At 38.0% G+C, this 22,311-nt stretch overlaps 1 pseudogene; it reads right to left on the reverse strand.

The window, feature by feature from the left end:
- The window catches only part of LOC132844118 (uncharacterized), a 103,835-nt pseudogene that overhangs the window by 67,859 nt on the left and 13,665 nt on the right, over positions 1-22,311 (reverse strand).

Consider the following 22,311-nt stretch of genomic DNA (forward strand, 5'->3'; position numbering starts at 1 on the left):
TCATGCAATTGTATATTGTTTATGTGAAAGCATTAGAAGTGCAGTTTCTTGTCTCTCCTTATTGTTTAAGTGGTTGATGTTGATTTGGGATTTAGAAAGTAATTAATAAGTAAATAGACCAAATTAGTAAGTAGACCAATACTTTCTAGAGATAGTAATTATTACATTAATCTAATTAGACTGGTTGAAGATGTAATTTGTAGTTAGTAATTAAGAACTATTTTAGAGTAAATTCCCAACTGTTATAATATCAGAGGTGAAACTGGAAGAACAGAATTTTATTTTATCAGGAAACAACACAAAAATGGTCAGAAAACGCTTAAGAGCGAGACACACTTTCCTGACCGCTCTGCAATCAGTAGCCTTACTAATATGTCCTGCATCCCCGATGTTATACACAAAACTACAATTCACAAAGAAACGTAAGGCAACGCAAAGCATCTGCTCGGATGTAAGAGCACGGCCATGATGGCTGATGCAAGGATGGATGAGATTATGGATCTTATTGACTGTAAAGAAAAACGTTGCAAATCTCAAATCAGTGCTCCCTGAATTCCACCAGTATGTGGACTTTGCAATGAGAGGTGAAAACACGCTGGATCTTGTTTACGCAAACATTCCCAGCGCGTACCATGCGGAACCCCGCTTCCTGTCATGTGGAGATCCGCCCCCTGTCATGCGGAGCCCCGCCCCCACCTCGGCTACTCAGACCACATCTCTGTTATGCTAATTCCAGCATACAGACCACTCGTCAGACTCTAAACCAGTTCTGAAGCAGGTGAAAACCTGGCCAGCAGGAGCCACCTCTTCTCTTCAGGACTGCTTTGAGTGCACTGACTAGAACATCTTTATTGAGGCTGCAACCAAGGACGACTCCGTTAACTTGGAGGATTACACGTCATCAGTGACCAGCTACATTGGCAAGTGCATTGATGACGTGGCATCTCCAAGACCATCACCACACGCTCCAACCAGAAGCCGTGGATGACTGCTAACATGTGTGTGCTGCTGAGGACTAGAGACCTAGCCTTTAGAACAGGGGACAGGGCGGCCCTTAGAACAGCAAGGGCCAAACTGTCCCGAGCCATTAGAGAGGCAAAGCGCGCACATGCCCAGACAATCCACAGCCACTTCCAGGACAGCAGAGACACCAGGTGCATGTGGCAGGGCATACAGGTGATCACGAACTACAAGACAGCTTCACCTGCCTGTGATTCTGATGCCTCCCAGATGCATTGAACGACTTCTATGCTTGGTTTGAGGTGCAGAACAACGTAATGGCAAGGAAGACCATCCCTCCCCCATGATCAGGTAACCCACAGAAGGCTGAGTTAACCCACAGAAGGCTGCTGGACCAGACAACATTCCTGGCAGGGTGCTCAGGGAATGCGCAGAACAGCTAGCGGATGTCTTCACTGACTTCATTTCCCTGGGAAAGCATCTCCAGCACCACCACACTGAGGCACCGGAGCCCCTCAGGCCTGCGTGCTCAGTCCATTGCTGTTCACTCTGCTGACTAACAACCATATTATCAAGTTCGCCAATGACATGACCGTGGTGGGTCTCATCAGCATGAACAACGAGTCAGCAAACAGAGAGGAGGTGCAACAGCTAACTACCTGGTGTAGAGCCAACAACCTGTCTCTGAATGTTGATAAAACCAAAGAGATGGTTGTTGACTTCTGGAGAGCACAGAGCGACCACTCTCCGCTGAACATCGACGGATCATCTGTAGAGATCGTCAAGAGCACCAAATTTCTTGGTGTTCATCTAGCGGAGAACTTCGCCTCGTCACTCACCACCAGATCCATCACCAAGAAAGCCCAGCAGCGTCTCTACTTCCTACGAAGGCTGAGAAAGGCACATTTCCCTCCCCCCATCCTGACCGTGTTCTACAGAGGGACCATTGAGAGCATTCTGAGCAGCTGCATCACTGTCTGGTTTGGGAACTGCACCATCTCAGATCACAAGACCCTGCAGCAGATAGTGAGGACAGCTGAGAAGGTCATTGGAATCGCTCTTGCGTCTAACATTTACACCACATGCTGCATCCGCAAAGCCAACAGCATTGTGGATGACCCCACACACCCCTCACACACACTCTTCACCCCACACACCCCTCACACACACTCTTCACCCTACTGCCATCTGGAAAAAGGTACTGAAGCATTCGGGCCTCACGACCAGACTGTGTGACAGTTTCTTCCCACAAGCCATCAGACTCCTTAATAACTGAACTGTACTAAGTACAACACACACACACATCACCTGTATGGACTGCACAGACCTACACCAAATACACACACTTCCAATATACATCCATCAAACTGTTTACATACTGTTTTTTGCACACTATATATATTATATTTTTATATTTTATATATATATATTTTTTTTTTTTGCTGTTTTCACTTTCTGTCTCACATTTCACATTTCACATTTTCAATCCCAGGTTTTTATTTAGCACAGTGGCTAGATTAACAAAACACCAGAAATCTGAACACACTATTCCATCACAGTTCAGTAGTGAGGATTTTATGAGATTCTTCACTGATAAAATCAAAAGTAACAGGAATAAAATAGGTGACATTCAACATATGAGAGCTTCTAGTGACCCAGTCTCACCTAAGGCTCTAGACACAAAACTACATTGCTTTACAAGTACAGGACAGGAAGAGTTAATTAAGCTTATTACCACAGCTAAATCAACAACTTGTTCACTAGACCCCATTCCAACTAAACTACTGAAAGAAGTGTTAAATAAAGCTGGTGAGCCTCTTCTTTACATTATTAACTCCTCATTATCTTTAGGTTACGTCCCTAAGTCTTTCAAGTTTGCAGTTATTAGGCCACTCATCAAAAAACCTAATTTAGATCCAAATGCACTATCAAATTACAGACCTATTTCACACCTTCCATTTATGTCTAAAATACTTGAAAAGGTTGTGTCTGTTCAAATGAGCTCCTTCTTACAGGAGAACAATATCCTCGAAGAGTTTCAGTCAGGTTTCAGGCCCCACCATAGTACAGAAACTGCACTTGTGAAAGTCACAAATGACCTGTTCTTAGCTTCGGACCAAGACTGTATGTCACTATTAGTTCTACTTGACCTTAGTGCTGCATTCGACACTATAGATCACAACATTCTCCTAGATCGTTTACAAAATTACACAGGTATTCATGGACAAGCGTTGGTTTAGATCCTACCTGTCTGATCGATACCATTTTGTAGAATTAGATGGTGAATCCTCCAGTTTACTACCAGTTAATTATGGGGTCCCTCAAGGATCAGTTCTAGGACCTCTGCTCTTCTCGATATACATGCTTCCATTAGGGAACATCATTAGAAGACATGGGATTAGTTTCCATTGCTATGCTGATGACACACAGTTATATATCTCATCAAAACCAGATTAAATAACTAAACTGTCCAAATTAACTCAGTGCCTTAGAGAGATAAAAGACTGGATGAGCTGCAATTTTCTGTTATTAAACTCTGATAAGACAGAAATACTAATTATAGGTCCAAAAACCAGTACACAGAAACTCTCACAATTTAACTTCCAATTAGAGGGATGTTCTGTTACTAGTAGCTCGACAGTGAAAGACCTGGGTGTTTATTAGACAGCAACTTGTCCTTTGAAAATCATGTCACCCAAACCACAAAAACAGCCTTCTTTCACCTTAAAAATATTGCCAAGCTGAGAAACATCCTGTCTGTATCTGATGCTGAGAAGCTAGTTCATGCTTTCATGACCTCTAGACTGGACTATTGTAATGCATTACTAGGTGGTTGTCCTGCATCTTTAATAAATAGGCTTCAGTTAGTCCAAAATGCAGCTGCCAGAGTTCTTACTAGGACAAGAAAGTATGACCATATAACCCCAATTTTATCATCTCTACACTGGATACCTGTTAAGTTTAGAATTGATTACAAACTGCTGCTACTTATGTACAAGGCTCTTAATGGTTTAGCTCCCATGTATCTAACTAGTCTTCTAACACGTTACAATCCTTCACGCTCTCTGAGATCACAAAACTCAGGACTTCTGGTAGTTCCCAGAATATCTAAGTCTACTAAAGGCGGTAGAGCGTTTTCTCATTTAGCTCCCAAACTCTGGAATAGTCTTCCTGATAGTGTTTGGGGCTCAGACACACTTTCTCAGTTTAAATGTACTGTAGATTAAAAACCCATCTCTTTAGTCAGGCGTACACTGTAAAAAATTTGGAGTGGGATTTACTTGAAAAAAGCTTGGAAAGTTTTTTCACTCAGAAAAGGCTAGTAAATTTACAAACATTTGCCAAGTAAAAGCCTAAACATAATTATTAGTAAGTTTAATTAGACATTTTTAAGTTTTTAATTGTTAAGTTTACTTGGGAATTCCCAGTTAATCTTATTGACTTTTTATTTGTAAATATTACTTAAGTAATGCTTATAAATATATGATGATTTATTGCCTTTTTTTACACAAGAGGCCTAGTTATCTTTTTTAGTTATCCTGAGTAACCTTTACTTTAAATATTCTTTAAACATTATCTAACATAATTTGTGATGCATTATAACTGATGTCTTCAAAAAAAAAAAACACTGACAGTCATTTTCCTTGAGTACTTTTATTAAAGAAATGGTCAAACCAATGGACAAACACTATGTGAAACAGTTCAGTACAACTTTAGCTTAACAAGTCTTTTGAGGACATTCTCACTTGAAAAACAATTAGCAAATACAAAATGTTTGAGTGCCAAACAAAATGACCAGCTAGCAGACTTACATCAATAGCTTTCTCTGCAAAGAGCTAACTTTTTGGAGAAAATTTCAAAGCATCCAGTCCAAGAAAAATTTTCTGAAACACTTCAAATGTGTTTCTTAGCTTTGAAGGATAGCTCAAGTTCAGGGAGTAAATGAAGCATCCCGACAGTACCGCAGTTCCCTCAATGACGATGACGACGTCAGCTATGTTGGCATCTTCCGCTCCTGCGGTGCTGCCCAGTACAACAATCTTCATTAGATGATTGGTGAAGCTATCTTCAATCATGTCTCTTCTGACATCCTGTCAAATACACAAATGAGTGAAAAAGTGGTTACAATATTGTACAGTAAGTTGTATGTTCTCTTTAATTTTATGTGATAAGTGCCCCACACAGAGGTTAAATCTGTTATTAAATGAAGAATGAAAAAATTAAGAACTGTGAAGAACTATGTTAACTGAAGAACTGTGTCCGCAAGACACTTAAACTACTTGCAAAGCTTCAGTACTGTAAAACGTTTTAGGCACTTGTGTAAATATTCTGTAAAGTGGTTATGCCTTTAAAATGTTTTCATAAATTAATTTTCATTTACCTTCTACTGACTAATTCAATATTTGGTGTGATCACCCTTTGCACTTAAAGGGTTACAGTAGTTCACCCAAAAATAAAATTTCTGTCATTAATTCCTCCCCTTCATGTTGTGCCACACCCGTAAGACCATTGTTCATCTCCAGAACACAAATTAAGATATTTTTGGTGAAATCAAAGGTCTTCTGATCCACACATAGGCTCAATGCCATTGCACCTTTTGAGGTCCAGAAAGGTAGTAAAAACATTGTTAAAATAGAGAATGTGACTACAGTGGTTCAACCTTAATGTTGTGAAGCGAAGAGAATACTCACCAAAAATGTCTTAATTTGTGTTCTGAAGATGAACAAAGGTCTTACGGGTTTGAAATGGCATAAGGGTGAGTAATAAATGACAAATTTCTTTTTTGGGTGAACTAACCTTTTAAAGCAGTTTTTGGCCTAGGTACACTTGATATACTGTAGTTCTTAAGGTAACTTTGCATGTACGTTTTTTTTTTTTAACATTTTGGATATATTGCCACAGTTGTTCTTGATTTAGGCTGTCTCAATTTTATCTCTTTCTGTGTGTTATAATAGACAGACTCAATGAAATGTGAGATCAGAACTTCTGTGGAACACCAACTGTATGACTCCCTGTGCATACAAAAATCTCACTTGAATATTACAAATAATGACAAAATGAATGTTTAGGAATGTAAACTAGGATGAAAATACTAATGTGCCTTAGACTTTTGCAGTACTGTACACATAAGTCAAATCAAAATTTGAATTGACCTATTAATGTACCTGGTAGGCTTCAATGAGCTCCTCAGATGATTCTCCCAGGTAGGAAAGCAGGCACCGAATCATAGCATCTCTCTTATCTTCAACTCGCTGTTAAAACAAAAGAAAATTGCAGTGAACATTAACTGTGTACAACTCCAAAAAAAATTTATAAAGTCAGGAAGCAACAGGATATCAAATGTGTAATATATACATTTACCTGGCAGAGAGAATCTAGCATACTTCTTATTTTTATGCCTGCATCCCCACCCTTCATTTTAAACAAATCCAGGAGCTTTGGAGTGTAGAGGTCCAGTGTTTGCAGAAAGGTTGGCTCCAGGGGAACTGTGGTTATCCTTCTGAACTCAATCTTAATCTAGGACAAAGAAAATAAAATGTAACAAGATTTAGTAGTCAAATAAACACTATTTTTTGCCAAACGTGCACACACAGACACATCCTGCTATACTAATGAAATTAAAATATTTTATTGTTTTTAATGAATGAAATATGCATTCCAAAAGTTATAAGTACCTACATATTACCATCACACAAGTAAGAGAAGAACTAAGGTTTACCTCAGATTCACAAAAAAGAGCTGGCCATCTCTCCTTGAAATCTTTGACAGCAGGGCAGTGATTAATGATTTCTAATCTTCGATAGGAGAAAGTCTTCTCCATTTTCTCACCAATTAACTTTTTGTTGTTTTTCTTCTGAATTTCTTTAAGAAGATCAGAAGAAGATTCCTCAGTTTCCCCAAATGGAAATGGGGGCAAGTAGTTTACTTCAGCCTTCCTGGGTCGTTTTGTGCCTTTGAGGCAAGACTTTTCATTTGTCTTCTTTCTTTTCAAAGAGTTGACCTCCAGCTCTGGGCAGGAAAGCTGACTGCCTCTTAATTTTGCACGATAATTGCCCATCTTATATTTAATCCTCTGTTGCCACCCATACTGTCCATTGAAGGACCCTGGCTCTTTGAGACATGGGTACTTTTCAATCAACATCTCCACTACGTTCATAATCTGGACACCTGTTGGGTAGGCAGTGTGGAGCTCTCAGGCGAAGATAGCAGAACAGTGTCTTGGGAACTGCTGGATCTGGAGTCTAAAGAAAGGAATGAGGTCTCATTTTCAGAAGTACAATACGCAACGGTGTCCTGAGAACTGCATGATATGGCATCAGACTCATTTTGTAGGATTGGTTCTTCCACAGCACTCACATTCAGGGTGATGGGTTCAGTTTGCACCACTCTTAAAGTACATTTATCCTGTACATCATCGACTGAGCTCAAGGTAAAAAAAACTGACCCCCAAAATCCATGTCTTCATACATCAAAGTAAAGCAGTCTGGAATATTAAATGTTTCTTTGATTACACATTTTAGGTCCTGAAGAGTACTGGGGATGCCTGAGGGCAGAATCAATTTGTGAATGTCATTCTCTTCAAAAACAATTCGCAGCTTTGCTGGGGTACACATCTGCAACAGAAAAAAAAACAATTAAAACAATTAATCCTAATTAAAAATGTGTACACTACAGCATTAACTTTGATAACCATGCCCCTAAAAAGGGGGGCAAATATAGTGCTTTAAGGTAGTCAGTCGTCTTCCTGCAACACTGTAAGCAGCCAGGGGATAGTAGTCAACCATTTCTCTTTGCTCAAGTAACTGAATGTTGGCTTTGTGTTCCAACTCATAGCTCCTAAGGTGCTCGTTGTACCATGAGCTTAGTAGTCTCACAACAAAGACCAGTTCATTACAAACCAAGATAGACTGTATCAAATCACAAAAATCTGGCAAGTCTGCAGTGAAACCATGACATAGCAACATTCCAGGTTTATATATGGTGCCTAATAAGCACACATTATTTGCAATGTGTACCATTGTGACACGTAGATACCTAGCTTGCACCAAATCTTTTATGTCATCCTTTAGGACATCCACAAAGACTTGTGAAGTTGTTGTGACCGAAAGTGATGACTTGATCACATTTGATTCATGGAGATGCAATGCAATCATGAGCTGGTGTTTTTTTGCAAGGGACATCAGTATGTTCCTCAAACAGCCTGTTTGTCTGACAGCTTTTTTAAAAAAGCCATGTTTGGCTTCAAATCTCATGGTCCACAAGGCTGACAGTGGACCAAATTCCTGAATGAGTTCAGGATAGTGCTCGAGAAAGTGGTGTTTGGGAAGAAGCTTTTCTTGAGGAAAAACTTCCAGAAATCTGTGTCGGTGCTCAGAAATCAAAGAGTCAAGATAGCAAATGCTCTGCTCTGTATGAACTGGGGCCATCACAAGTTCCACAATGTCTTTTAAGGTCATTAACATCTGCCACACTTCATCATCCTCAGGTACTTTCAAGCCTATCATGAGAGGCAACAGACGCAACATGCACCAATTTTCATGTGCATTACCTCCTACAGATCTTTTTGAGGGAAAATGAGCAGGTATCAAATGTGGACGGTTTGTTTGGTCACTCCACTTATAAGGGAACTGTCGAATGCAATTATTGAGCTCCACAAGAGAAAAATATTTCTTCTTGATAAAGGCTTGAAATGACAATGCCAGTTCCACTGGAACAAGACCTTCAAGAAGGTCATGTAATGCATCTGGTGGATAACCAGATGTTACATGAAAATGATCAAGTTTTTCAGACAGTGCACACTGTTTTTTCACACCATAGCAAGGTGTGGAAGTAGGACTTGACAAAACTGCCTCAACATGCAGAGAGTGCTGCTCTTTATCTCTCCTCTGAAATAGTCCAGATCTTACTTCTGTGGTCTGAAATTGGGACCTGTCTGCAAGACAAAATCGACAGACATGAGACCCTGTGAAGTTTTCAATGAATCCTCCCACAGAATGTGCTCCCAAATTATCAGCCACCACGCTCACCACAGTGCCTTTCATGACTTTTCCTAAACTTGGAATAAAAATACCGTCTTTTTCCAGGCTTTGAAGATCGGTTAACAGTAGCTCTAGAACTTTCTGAAATCCAAATCTCTTTGTGTCATCTGCCTTACAAAGAATGGCTAAATTAATAGATGCCAATGTTGATCGTGCATGTGCTGGAAAGTTTCCTAACACCCAGTAGACAGCTGTGACTTTGTGAATCTTGCGAGAAGTTCCCAAGGGATTGCACACTTCGAAGTCATCGATATACAGAATAAGACTTACTCTCTCGACATCTGCGAAAAATTCATTTGCATGAAAGTGAGATCCATCATGGAAGGACTGGTAACGTGATGCACATCCAGTATTTTTTTGAGTGTCTAGGTGTGCCTTTTCTTCAATATTCTTCAAGACTTGCGACAAAGACTGAAGTATCGGAACATACTGGAATGTTCTGTTGTATTTATTTTCTAGTATGTATTCTACTGGTTCAACAACTGAAAAATTTGCTTTCATAAATTCTCTCCTCTTATATGCTGTTGAAAAAGGTCCATCTTTCCCTAAAGCTGAACTGACAGGGTTTGATTCACACAGATTTTTCACCAAATCTGAGATAATCGTTGGATCTATATCACAGTTATGGCTCTTTAAAGTGGACTCAACAACATCTTTCAGAACTGGAGCAGATGCAGAAGAAGATATGAACTGAAGCTCATCTACGATTTGATCAATGCACCTGTTTGACACGTTGAAATTACTTTCCAACTTTAGGAAAAGTTGACCAAACTTCTACTTTATAAGTTCAGACAAATTATCTTGTGCTTCAACCAAAGTTTCAGCCAGTTCTGTGTCATCCTCAGAAACCTCTGAATCATTTTGTAAAACATTTGGGTATTTTTTCAAGACTTCCGTTTTAAAATCTTCGAGGGAGTGTTTATTGTGTTTGCTGTGTTTATGTGTAGCAAAGGTTGAATAAATGCTTGTGCTGAAGTTGCAGTTTTTGAATACACAACTCACTACCTCATACCTCCTCAGATGGTTGCTAAGGTGCTCAAAATATTGCTTCTCTGAAGAGAATGACAGCGAATTGCAAAGAAGACAACTAAATGAAAGCACCTCTGTTGGTTTGACCGATTCTGTGTGGTGTCGGGATAAATGTATTTGAAGAGCATTAAATTATTTAAATAAACAAGGGCAATCAGCATAAAGACAAGGGGTTGATGAGTGACAGCCAGAATTTCCGTGCTTGAGCTGTAAATGTTTTAAATGTTGAAGTCTTTTTTTTTGACTCAAAGCTGTATTTTTTACACAACCACCTCATGCTGTGGCACCTAAATGAAAGACGTGCGCACACACACACACACACCAATTTAGAAGATGGCCCAGAATAACTTCCAGTTTTAGTTTTGTTTTACATTTTAACCGAATCAAAATTTTAATATATAAATATATTTATATATAAATAAAATATATTGCTGTAAGAAGTATTGCCAACTTACCTTGCATGAACTTGAATGGTGAGTGTAATCTGTGGAACATATGTAAGAAATGTTAGTCAGAAAAAGGTTTTTTTTTTTTATTTTTTTTTTTACCAAATTTGAATAAATATATTGATCTTTTTTATGTGAAATTTGTATCAATTGTGTATCAACAATAAACGTTCGCAAGATCATCTGGTAGAGTTGCCTGAACACATACACTGCATCACTATTGTATAGGTTCAATAGAACGTATAATCTCTGTTTCTCATGATTAAAATGCATCAAATGTTTATCAATTTTATTGATATGAGAAATCAGTACACTCTTAACCCGAATTAGTTGACATTACTAGAAATTTGAGAGGAAACTCGTTGAACTAAACCATTTTAGTTTTTACATAGGATAAAACTAAACAAGTTGTCTGACCATAGAATCTTAAGTCATGCAATAGACAAATCAAGTTTACTTTAGTAGTCTTTACTAAAATTCATTAGTTCACATTACTAATGTTTCTGAGCATATGTTTTATAAAATAACTTAAGTTAAACAAATTATTTTAAGTAGAAATAAATGTTATATTTAAGCAATGTCTTATAATTGAAATTATACTACTTAAATGAGATGTAGGCAAGGAAATGGTACAGTTCTGCTGTAGCTTCCATGTTTTTCCATCACTTTCACTGTAAAACGTTAATGAACATCTGCAAATGACTACATCTTTTAAGCAGTTTAGGTTGCTACTAGAAACAAACAAAAAATAATAAAAGAGAAACTTTAAGAAACACATTTTTGAACGGTTATTTTAATACACCCGAGACATATGCTAGCATTAGCGACAAGCACGTGTACATGCATACATGCTTATATGAACCGACAAAAAAAAAAAAATCACCTGAGACATATGCTAGCATTAGCGACAAGCACATGTACATACATACACGCTTATATGAATCAACAGAAAAATCACCTGAGACATATGCTAGCATTAGTGACAAGCACGTGTACATGCATACACGCTTATATGAACCGACAAAAAAAAAAAAAAATCACCTGAGACATATGCTAGCATTAGCGACAAGCACATGTACATACATACACGCTTATATGAATCAACAGAAAAATCACCTGAGACATATGCTAGCATTAGTGACAAGCACGTGTACATGCATACACGCTTATATGAACCGACAAAAAAAATCACCTGAGACATATGCTAGCATTAGCGACAAGCACGTGTACATGCATACACGCTTATATGAACCGAAAAAAAAAAAAAATCACCTGAGACATATGCTAGCATTAGTGACAAGCACATGTACATACATACACGCTTACATGAATCGACAGGAAAAAAAAAAACTTATGCCAGCAAAATACTCACAGTAACATGAGCTATTTCTGTCAGGTCAGGTCTGTCAGGTCAAATCATCACATTTACACTGTTAACTTATTAAAATTTAACTAACATCGGTTTTAGGGTAATCATTTATTGTCAGAAAGATATTTATATATTAGACTATTTACACTCACCGTTTCAAAGTGCTTTCTAAAATCTACGGTTTGCGCGCCAAGGACCCTCCCCTCCCCTCCCTTAAAGAAGCATGACATACCAAGTTGTCTCTGCTTAACGTGATCATTGCACTCAATATTTCATCTGAATAGTGCAAACAACTACTTTGACTTAGTAGTGACGTTTTTTTTAAAAAAAAACAAAGAATAAGTAATGACCACTTAAAATGTTTCATTAACTCAAAATCTGGGTTTAGAGTGTAGTTGATGTGGATTAATGGGGGATTAACCATTTTCTCAATCACGTTTAAAGTAAATGGCCTAACGTTACCCGTGGGTCTCGGGTATCATTCTGGGTTCGTAATATGACTTCCGAGGCTGTAACGTAACATGTCCAATTTCTAATTAGGAAACTTGAATTTATAATTCAGATAGCACGTGAGGGCACAATTACTTATTCACACAGATGGATAAACTCACGCCCGTGGGTTCTATTGCCATTTGTCGAAAGCGTCGCAGCGCTCTCGTCGGGCAAAGTTCACTGTTCATTAAACATATGCGTAGATTACATGTAAAATACAAGACAATTGTTTTCGGCACAGATGCATTTTGCTAATAACAGATGTTTGTGCAAATCGGTTCTTTAGCAAACTTAACTCTGTCAACTATTAACACTTGACGCCTTAACTCTTTAGCCACCAGTCTGCAGACAGCTTAATAGTTCTATAATTTTCTGCAAACGTAGCTAAATTGACCAATAAACAAATATTTAATTAACTTACCGTGTAATAATCACATCAGTCTTCAAGACGAATTTCCGTAGCACTCCTCTGCGCCACATCGCAACCAAGAACGCATGCGCATAGATTGCCTGGCTTCTTTGAGTACGTTTTACTTGGTTTTGTTATTTTTTTGCATTAATTCATTAAATGACAAAACACTAAGTACATATTACTTAGGCAGTTCCATTTGAATTTACCTATGTATTTAAGGACAATAAATCAAAACGAAACCTCAAGTAGCTTATTGAATTAAACGTGACATTTTGAAGTAAAAAGACAAAATAGTATTTGTTTGTAAAATTTACTTAAATGATGATATCTTTATTTACAAGTTCAAAAAATCATTTTTTACAGTGTACTTAAAACCAATTTTCAGTGAATACAATTTTCTGTAAATACTTTCAGTGTAAACTTTTGTTGAAAACAATAAAAATATTCTGCAAAAGGGTAAAAAGAGGCAGAAAGATTGTCTCTCTTTGGAGGCAGAAAGGACATGAGTGACTGTCCTGGGGACACAACAGAGATAAAAGTATTGAGCGCAATGTAAAATTCTCCATTGTAAATCTCCAGGTTTTTTGTCACTGGTGGCTTATAGACTGACCTCCACTCTGGAAGCTCCTTCTCACTCAAACAGAGGACAGTGTGCCATGGTGTGTCCACTCTCCCTCTGAGTGACCTCTTATTAAAAGCCTTAACACATGATTTGTACATTGTTTTTCCCAGAACATTAAAAAAGTTCATGTTTGTAGTGTTTTTACAGTCCAAAATGTGACCAGTGTCTTTTTGCTCACAGTCTACAGACAGTGCAAGTTCAGGAAAAGGGTCCTCTGAGTCTGGGCTTTCAGTTCCACTACAGTAGTCTGTTAGCATTGCTCTCTCCTCATGTGAGATGATCAAAGTCCACTTTTGGAGCAGCTGGCTCACCACACTCTCATATCTAGGTGAGCAGCTACTCCATAGGTGAAGACCAGCGATGTCCACAAGGTGTTTAAGGTTGGTGACACCAGACGTGAAAAGAGACAGATATACTCTTCACAGCGCGATAGTGTCCCCGACGTCCAGATGTGCCCTGTACACCAGAGGCTCCTGAAGTAGCCAGTGATGAGAGTCTCTGGCTGTGGGACTTTGCAATTTAAAAAGTCTCCTGATTTTACATTTACATCATGTGACACTCTGTTATCCAGAGCGATAGTGCTTTTAAGTCTCTATCATTGAATACATTAACTCTGGTTCACTAGGTTACAGACTTAAAGTACCATAAGACTAAATCACTGTTCAAAGTTTTTTTTTTTTTAATTTTTGTTAAACACATATTCAACAAAAAGGGGAGAAAGTGCTAGTTCATGTGCATTCTGGGTTCATTAAAACATAGTGCTTTGTCCAGTCTCATGTCCTTGAAGGATCTTAAAATCGCAGTGGTCACTGTTTCCCAACTAAAAAGACTTAAGCCACTTTTGTTTGTAAAAACTGTAAATGAAAGGCAACAGTTCTGCTCTGTAAATGTATAAGACCTTGTCCACTGGGTGCAACTTATCCCAAAATAAGTCCAATAAAATTAACTGAACTTTTATTAACAGATCTGTAGGAGGGTTTATATGTTAGTTTGTGCCACAGTGATGATGCTACCATATTATTGATGATTAGTGTGCACCCCCTGTAAGAGATTTTGGGCAACATCCACTTCCACTTTTCTAGGCGACCAGTTTTTTCTATGACCCCTTCCCAGTTTCTTTGTATGAAAGAATCACTTCTCAGGTACACGCCTAGATACTTAAAGCCATTCAGTTTAGGTATCTCACCTACACACTGGACGACTAACACAGCCTCACTCTAAGACCAGTTGATTTTAGCTGAAGAGACCAATTCGAATTCTTTGGACACACTGTGTAATGTATCTATATCACTCTGATTTTAAACCAGTATTACGGTGTTGTCTGTGTAAGCTGATGTGTGGATTTGGGCATTTGGGCAGTGAGGGATTGAGAAACCTTTTAGTTAACCCTTAGCCTGTTCAGGAAGGGTTCAATGGCTAAATGTAAAGCATCCCTGAGAGAGATCAGCCCTGCCTTTAACCCCTACACACCTTAAAAGGAGCACATAAGCCACCTGAGCTAAAGCATTAAGTGTTTTCCACAGGGACAGTACAGTAGTTGTGCTCAACTCGATCGAAAGCTTTTTCTTGATCTATGGATATGAAATCCATATTCAGCCCAAATAGTTTAGACAGACTAAAAATGTCTCGAACTAACGAGGTGTTGTAAAAAATGGACCTCCCTCTTATGCAGTAAGTCTGATCTGTATTTACAACCTCCTCCAGAACACTTCAGTCTTTTTGAGTGAGTGAGTTTAAACCTTGTGCTTTAAACTCAAGGAGGTCCCATAGCTTTATTATTTTGACTCTGAGGGCCTGAGTATGGTTTTGGTCTTCTGTTGATTGTGATGACTGAAGTTCTGTCATCTCATCATCTAGTTGTTTCATAGACTTATACAATTCTCCTGTGACATTAAGTGTACAGGTCACACATCTGTTTTGTTTGATTTATAAATCTCTGCTTGAGAGAGATATGAAATTAAATGAATACATACAATTCAAGTTTAGAATTAACTTAAAAATACTAACTAAAAGATATCCGTAAAATGCTGGTCATTCAGTGAAACAGTGTTAAAATACCAGTAAGCACACTTTGGTTTAATACAATTTAAAACTGAAACACATAAAACCAAGCTGTGGTCTAAAAAACCAACTGAGCTAATAACACAACTTTTGATGACATTTAGGTGGTGACTGAGAACATAGAACTGGTCTAACCTTGCTAGTGATGTTTCACCATCAGAAGCATGAGTGCAGCTCTTCTGTGTTTGAGTTCTATTAAAAGTTCTCCAAATGTCACTTAGTTCATGTTTTTTAACCATGTGCAGAAGTCTTTTTCGAGAAGGTACGTGCGGCTCTACATGGTTGTGGTCATTGTTTTCTAAAGTGCAACTAAAATCACCGCCAACAAATAAACTAGTCTGTGTCACAGGTTTTTAAAACGCTACGTAGTTAATCTAAGAAAGCTGTTATTTCCACTGGGGAATCTGGAGCATACACAGTTTAGCTCTCTTTCTGCAGTCTCTAGCACCATTTACATTTAGAGATGTAATGTGAAAGTCCTGCATGAGTATATAAAATAAGATAAGCACAAGAAAAGACACTCAAAGTCCACGAAGACCAAGAAAACTGTGACGTGTCATCATCATCATTACTTAGAAGGTTGTTAATTTTCTTAAGTTGGTGCACCTCTTTGTCCTCAAAGCACCCTTCACCGATTAATCGCTTTATGGCAATGTGCAGTTTATTCAAGTCCGGAAAATTATTGTTAATCTGTACCATTTTCATATTTTTTCTGATTTTCAGGAACTGTTTGATCTCATTTTCATTGTACTTATTACCAACCCGATTACCCCTAGTCGTGATACAGACAGTGAGATCAGGAGGGGGCTCTTCATTGTTCAGCTCACTAGCAAATTTTAACCTGCTTATTTTCTGTTTGTTTTTTTGCGACTTCTACCATTTTGTCATTTTCCTGTGATTTTGAGTTGTTTGAATGTTTTAAGTACAGTTTTTTCAGGTTCACTTCGTCTGTGTTTTACGTTAAAACAACAACGTTATCTTCAGTTACACTCTTACAGTCTTTAGTAATCATCAGTTCAACATCAGTTACAGTTTCTGTTTCAACACTTTGCTCAGGTGAAGCCTGCTCAGTCTGAGCAGTGGGAACAATGGTTCCATTGTTACTCACCCCATCACTGGGTACTCTGTGTTTTCAGTGATTTTAGACTCTGAGGTTCCTGGTTTCTTTGCCGTAGAACTAATAGAGACATCTTCAGAGTCATTTGCTGCATCCATGACCAGAGAGTCTGTCTTGAATACTCCGTTATGCTGAGCAGTCTGATCTGGCCGGTTACTGCCCTGAATAGATACATCTCTCACATCAGACAGGAGGGTTTTGCTGCCTGAGGCTCGCGGCTGTCCGGTTCTTCTGCAGCCAAAACACCTCATAGACACAATTGACACGTAGAACATGTAATCAAACCTGTTTATTTTGAAAGTTATCGTATGCTCCAATTCAGTGCTGTTGTTATTTAGGATCATGTAAGTAAACCTTCTGAATGAGCAGACATGTTTTGCCAGGTCTGATTTGCTTCCGATGTTCATCTTTTTAATCGGAGAGACAAGCTTGTTGAAAATGGAGAGCTCTCTTTCAAATAACTCATTGGAAATAAAAGTGGGGACATTAGACAGTGATACTTTTTTGGTGTTGAGACTGAGAGCACATGGGTAAGTGAACCCCTGAGTACAATGTCCTTCTGGGTCAACAGGACTGCATTCTCCATCGTGTTCACAGCAGAACTACAGCACTGTTCATCCTGAATGCTGCCAAAACTTTCCGATGCCCAACCACATCCTCTGCAGCCAGGTAGCACTGAGAGAGAGTGAGAGAGAGAGATAGAGAGAGAGAGAGAGAGAGAGAGAGAGAGAGAGAGAGTAAGAAAGAGAGAGGAAGAGAGAGAGAGAGTAAGAAAGAGAGAGGGAGAGAGAGAGAGAGAGTGAGAGTGAGAGAGATAGAGCGAGAGAGAGAGAGAGAGAGAGAGAGAGAGAGAGATAGAGCGAGAGAGAGAGAGAGTAAGAAAGAGAGAGAGAGAGAGAGAGAGAGTGTGTGTGAGAGAGAGAGAGAGAGAGAGAGAGATTTGATTTTTGAAAAAAAAAATGAACAAATCCAGTCAATTATAATATAATAATAATTATAATTATAATAACCTTTATTTTTTATAGCGCCTTTAAAAGAACATCTCAAAGCGCTTTACAAAAGCAAAATAAAAACAACAAAATTACACACATAATATAAAGATTAAAATTAAAGCAACAGAAATAGACTATAAAATAAGCACGATGTAAAATTACAATTAGTCAAATTAAAAGCTACCCTAAAAAAAATAAGTTTTAAGCAGAGATTTAAAAGTGCCAATAGGTAATGAATTCCACAGTTTTGGAGCTAGTGAAGAGAAAGCCCAATCTCCCATCGATTTTAAAAGAGTTAAAGGAACAGTTAAAAGACCAGTTTCAGAAGAACGAAGGTCGCGAGATGGAATATAAGGAATTAAAAGATCAGCCAAATATTGGAGAGCTAACCCGTGTAAGGCCTTGTAGGTAAGCCTTGTTATCAAACATATTAAAGGATGTACAAAGAACGACTCTCCATCAACAACCTCACATAACACTCTGTTTTGGCACCCTACTTGCTCAAAGTGTCCAAGGTCACTCATAAACTTATATCAATATCAATCAACATCCTGGATTTAACAAAATTATAGAAAACAGTTGTTACACTGGTCACCAAAGTCTGTTCAACCTACTGCTGACATATATCGCCATCTTTGCTTGACCAAGCAGGAAATTCAATAGTTGACATTTACAGCACCTTCTGCAGACATATTTAAACCCAATAATAAAAGTTCTCATTAAAATTGGTTTCATTAAAACATTTAAACATTGCCTGCAATGTAGAGAACAGAGGTTTTTATCTGGAGCAGTGCATAAAGGCATGATAAACAGTCTCTGCAAACAAAAAGTACTTTGTTGACCAACGTTATGATTTAAAACATATGTGATAAAAGCATTGACAACAATTGCACTATGTAAAATTCTCCATTGTAAATCATTGTAATGATTTTCATTTGTAATGTAAATCATTCTCCATTGTTTTTCGGTAGTAGTGACAAAGTTCACTGCCCTCCCCTAAATGGAGGACACTACGCCAGAGTGTGTCCATTTTACCATTTAGAGTGTTTTTGTTCACAGCTTTGACAACATTGGTACATTTCTTTACCAGATGATATCTTTGGACCAAACAAAACAATTTATTATAACATAAAAAGTCCCTTTACACTCCTCCTATTAAACATTTTTAATTAAATAATGTAGAATGGGAGAAAGAAAGAAAGAAAGAAAGAAAGAAAGAAAGAAAGAAAGAAAGAAAGAAAGAAAGAAAGAAAGAACAAATGTAGAAAGTAACAAAACAAAGTAAAAGTAGAACAAAGTAAAAGTACTGTTATGAGAGCCATGAGGGCTCCCTCTGCTGGCCTGCAGAGGATTTGCTGCACTTTATCATCAGGACTCTAATTCCCACAATCCATTCCACCACCAACTCAGTACACCTGTTTCCTGTTTGTAATCACCTGGTCTATTTAAGCTCACTAAGAACGCTCTTATGAGCCGTCAAGTTTTGTTAGCCCTGTCTGCATATTGAGCGTATTATTCTGTTCCATCTATTGCCTTGTTTTGACCCTGCTTGTTTTTCGTGTTTGTGAATGTTTGCTACCTGCCCTGATCTACGCCTGGATTATTGACTGCTTTTAGATTTCCTTTGTTGTTGTTGTTTGCCTGGTGTTTTGACCCTTGCCTGTTTTTGGATATTGCCTAATAAACCCGCATTTGGATCTAACCTGTTTCACGTTTATGACAAGTACATTTTAAAAAATTAGAGAATGAATTGGCCAAAGAGAACAAAAATATAAAAAAGGGAGGAGAAAGAACTTGAAGGGGCAAAATGAAGAAATAAAGCAAAATATATGGTGGAAAGAGGAAAAAAAAAAGTTAAATTATATAAAAACAAGATGCAACCAAGATAAAAAATGTCATGAGGAAATTAAGAAAGAAGAAATTGAAATATAGAAAAATAGATCAACTACACAAAAAAGATGATTCCTTTAATGTTTAAAGGGATTTTAATAAAGATTTTAAAAGTGTTTGGTGAAAAGGGTTTGAAAAGAAGACACTTTTAAAGGAAAATAAATAAATCAAGATCATAACTGTGAGTCAATCATCTGTGGAGAAACTAATTTGAGATCCAATTAAAGAGGTAAAAATAATCTCTAAACATCTGTAACACATGGATGTGTATTTGTGTAATCAGTGTGATGATGTCTCTGTGTTGTGTGTAGCTGAAGGATTTGACTTTGGATTGTAAAAGATGTTAAAGTGTGAAGTTGTAGCTGAGAGGATAAAAGGATGTGATCAGTCACAGTTATTGTTATGGATCTTCTACATCTGAATATGAATGATTCAGCTCCCAAACTGCTGGAAATGTGGGACGTGTTCTAACGCTTCACCACCATAACTGATTTATCCTGGAAAAAAGGTCTGAGGAGAGACTCCTGTCATACTCCAGACCTGGTGAGTGTCTTATACTTAATGCTGAAAAACACAAGAGGACAGAATTACAGACACATTTAAACACATTGCTTATGAACAACAGAAGCATAAATACACACATTAGACATTTTACAGCACACAGTGAATATTCATACAGTATACATACAATATCATACAGTAAAGAGACAGTAAGTCAGTAACTCACTGTAGTGTCTCCAGTTTACAGTGTGGATCCTTCAGTAGATCAGAGAGCAGCTTCACTCCTGATTCTCCTGTATTATTATAGTTCAGATCCAGTTGTCTCAGGTGTGATGAGGAGTTTGACCTCAGAGCTGAAGCCAGAGCAGCACAACCTTCATCTGTAATACTGCAGTCCTCCATACTGCAAGAAAGAAAACCTTCTCACACTTAACACACTCAGTTTTAGTATTGAAAACATGAACTACACAAAATCTTTATATACAGTACATTTACTCTCCATCTCACACACACAACAATGACAATATATCAGATCACTACAATTACAGTTACCACAGAGGAGAACTGGATGTTGTAGTGTTTATTAAAACTGTGTGTGTGTGTGTGTTTGTGTGTGTGGTGTGTGTGTATGTTTGTGTGTGTGTGTGTACCTCAGTATCTCCAGTGTACAGTGTGGAGTCTTCAGTCCATCAGAGAGCAGCTTCACTCCTGAATCCTGCAGTTTATTGTTACTCAGGTCCAGGTCTCTCAGACTGGAGGAGTTTGAGCTGAGAACTGAGGACAGAACTCTACAGCTTTCCTCTGTCAGATTACACCAACGCAGACTGGAAGAGAAATGCTCCATGTGTCTCAGCTCATATGAGACGATGTATTTAACTTTCTGTAAGAAGATAATAACAGAGACGTCACTCTGAACAAACACGTCTCTTTATTTCTAGCAGAGAGATTTCCATACAGTGTGTTCAGCAGCTCTGGGGAAAGTTCTGCTGGAGAACATTTACACATTTACACACTGTCCTTTACTGCTTCATTACAGTGTGTTCAGTGTGTAGATCTGTGTACATTGTACACACTTTTACTTTGTGTTACAAACATCTTCAGGAATATTTTTGTTCCCATTGAACAACAGAAACAGGTCTATAAAATGGTAGCAGCTACATGAGGACAGATAACAGCAGAGAAATTAATTTATTGTCCTCACTGTAAATATGAGTAATATTGTGTGTGTCTGTGTGTGTGTGTGTGTGTGTGTGTGAGTATTTACACAGGGAATTCTCTACACCTGAGCTGACAGAAGATTTCGAGCTCACTGTTATTTAGAGATATTTCTGATATTTCTGAGATCACTGTTATCTCACAGATATTTAGAGACCAGTGTGATGTTTCTAGAGGATAAAAGCTGGTTTATTAATTACTTCTGTTTGTCACGACATCTTTATTTAAATGCTGTACAACACTTTAGTATGAATAGAGTATTAGTATGTTATTAAATGTATGAGTAATGTACACTGATCTACACACTGTGGAAATAAATGTACTTTGTTCTGATGTGAGAAGTGATGTAGATCTTTCAGTATTTTCACAGAGACAGTAAAACTGTTGGTGGTGTTTTTTAATAACCTTCACACACAGAGACACATCACATAATACCCTCAATACACAGATCAAATAAATAAGTGTTTTTCTATATGGTGTGAATTAGCTTTGTTTCTGATGTTGATATTTATCACTATTGACCATGTTTTTGCTCTTTGGATTATTGCTTCTTCAGATTTGTGGATGTGATTTGTTCTCCTCATGGACTGTTTGTTATGCTTATTTCAGTCTCGGCCTGTTTTTTGACCCTGCCTTTACTTACTGATTTTGGATTGTTTGTCTTATCTTTTCTTCATTAAAACTTCTTCACATGGATTTTGCCGACTGGTCATTACAGTGTTCATGATCACCTGGGTACAGTGTAGATCTCTTTTTCTCTCCTTCCAAACGTTTTCTTTCCCTTCACCACATTCACACCTAATTCACCTTTCCTGTAAACTGGTTCCACATTTTGGTCTTCAGCTGCTGTTACATTAATAAGTCACAATAACTCCCATTTACCTTTTATAGAGTTTTAGTGTCACTAAACACAAATGTTCTGTGCTGTGCAGCATTTGCTCAGGGTTTTAAATGATCTGTAACTAAGTTCCAGTTCTGATCACATTTCCATTCATGTTCTTCTTGACCTGAGTGACAGTTTTTGATTCTGTAGACCAGGAGATTCTTCTACACAGACTTGAACACTGGGTAGGTCTCTCAGGACCAGTACTAAACTGGTTCACATCATATTTGTGTGCTAGACAGTTTTATGGTCAATTGTGAAATCACTCATCAAGACAACATGA

Source organism: Tachysurus vachellii, chromosome 4 (assembly GCF_030014155.1).
Source record: "Tachysurus vachellii isolate PV-2020 chromosome 4, HZAU_Pvac_v1, whole genome shotgun sequence".
NCBI lineage: Eukaryota > Metazoa > Chordata > Actinopteri > Siluriformes > Bagridae > Tachysurus > Tachysurus vachellii.